This window comes from Scylla paramamosain, chromosome 9, assembly GCF_035594125.1.
Source record: "Scylla paramamosain isolate STU-SP2022 chromosome 9, ASM3559412v1, whole genome shotgun sequence".
Lineage (NCBI taxonomy): Eukaryota > Metazoa > Arthropoda > Malacostraca > Decapoda > Portunidae > Scylla > Scylla paramamosain.
In genome coordinates this window covers 14592501-14595000 of record NC_087159.1, presented here as the reverse complement: position 1 = coordinate 14595000, position 2500 = coordinate 14592501, and positions in this window count along the sequence as shown.

Here is a 2500-nt window from a genome sequence, read left to right as displayed (position 1 = left end):
TAACATGCACATGTATGTCTTCATTAAAAGTAAATCATTGCAAAATTACGGATCGTGTTAATTTCACCACTAATCACCGCCACTTCCACCTCGCCATTACGAAAAATCCCGCAAATAATTAGGACATAATTATAATGAAATAAATCAGATAGGCTAATATATATATATATATATAATATATATATATATATATATATATATATATATATATATATATATATATATATATATATATATATATATATATATATTATATAAATATATATATATATATATATATATATATATATATATATATATATATATATATATATATATATATATATATATATATTAGACACACTTACACACACACACACACACACACACACACACACACACACACACACACACACACACACACACACACACGAGTACTTATTGCTGTCTCACTACTAAAAACACAGGCTATAAAAGTAAGAAATGAGTAATGTGACATAATAACCGTGACAATAAGACCTTTATTATTGGTTGTCATGTCTCACGGCAAGTCGGCACTGCTGCCCACATGACGCAGAACAAGAGCGATTTCATGGGGTAGCGAACCTTTGCCGCACCTCATCCCTTCAAAAAGACAGGCCGAGGACACGGGAGCGTAAATCAAATTGTGATTTTTCTTCCTCCGCCGCGTCACGTGGACCTGCCAGCCAGGTCGTCCCTAGAGGGCTGACTAATGGTCCGGTGACGACCCACTTTCAAAGATGGATAATTTGCACGACTTCACGCCTGCCCTGCCACTCAGCTTTCTACTTCACACGCAGAACACACGTCCTCCTCCTTCTCCTCCACTTCTTCAGCTTTTACAAGAACAAGTACACGGGCGAGGGAATGAAAGAGAGAAGTTAAATTTGCTTTCTGTACACTCCGCTATTCCGTTTGCCTTTCCTCTTCCTCCTCCTTTTTTCTCATTCTTTTCTGCTTTTACTTCTCTCGTCAGGACAAAGACTCTCTTTTTATCTCTCAGTATTTAATTTTCTCTCTCTCTCTCTCTCATCTCTCTCTCTCTCTCTCTCTCTCCTCTCTCTCTCTCTCTCTCTCTCTCTCTCTCTCTCTCTCTCTCTCAATCCATTCACCGCCTCCGTGCTGCCATTTCTTCATCCTCCCTGAGTTGTTGAGCACACTTTATCCTAACATAAGTCACACAGAGCGTTAGGTGACAACACTGACAAAGCACTTCAGTTGACTACCTATCCTTGCGCTGCCACCAATTATTTTGTTTACCAATGATATTTAAAAACCCTCTTTTCTCTTTTTTCTCCTTATTCCTTCTCCTGCTCTCTCTCTCTCTCTCTTACTACCATCTTAATTATCATCATTAGTAACTGCGTATATATCTCTTACAAGAAAGCGCTTGTAAGGAAAGGGGTGCCAACGAACTGAGACAGAATATACTACGAAAGGTTAAGTGCTCAAGCTTCCATTTACACCTCATTCCAACCTTCATCCAGGTCTTCATTCCACACACGCACGCACTTTTCTCCTACTTCTTCCTCCACTCACACACCCACTCTTGCCCAACTCCTTCCTCCACTTGCACACTCACGCTTCCTTCATGCTCTCCTCCACTCACTTCTCCACACCCACACACACACACACAGTCACTTATATAAAGAACGAGCACTGCACACGTGAGGCAGGCAGGCAGTCCTCTTAAGGAAGCACATCAAAAATAAGAAACTAGGGCAAAAATCATGGTTCAGTTGATGTTCAAAATCTCTTTTACTCCTCCCACAAGGAAAAAAAAAAAGTCATGATCTTATTTTATTTTAGCTTTTCTACATTTCCTTTATACACTGTAAGGGCCTGCATTGGTATTCAGATTAACTTACATACATGCACAAATCTTACTCAGTTTAACCTCCGTACATTATATGCTGTTCAGTTTAGTGACAGACATGCTGTAATGAATTCAATGTTTCATGACGATCAGAAGTCGAGTAACCTGGAACTTGCTAATTTCACTTTACTGTTTTGCGTTTATTTCCTCAGTTTAACATCGTCTAGTTCACTGGTATTCACCCGACAAGACCTGACAAACGAGAGGTTCTTAGTAGATCAGAGAAGAGCAGTTTAATGGAAAAAAAGTCTAATTACAATAAAAGCGAATGGGATGTGTTACTCGTTTTCTGACCATGATTTAACATCCTTTTCAATTTAACGCATGTACATCCTACTGTGAATTTGTGTGATGGGAATTAAAAAGGAGTGAATGAGTCTCTCCCAGACGAGCAAATTTATCCATCATGAAAACGCACACACTAAGCAATCACAAGAATATCAAAAAAGTAAAATTCGTGTGATGGGAATTAAAACGGAGTGAATGAGTCTCTCCCAGACGAGCAAATTTATCCATCATAAAAACGCACACACAAAGCAATCACAAGAATATCAGAAAAGTAAAAGATAACTGCAAGAATCCAGGAGGTCTCCCCTTGGATGTCTCGGTAATGATGCACGCAAG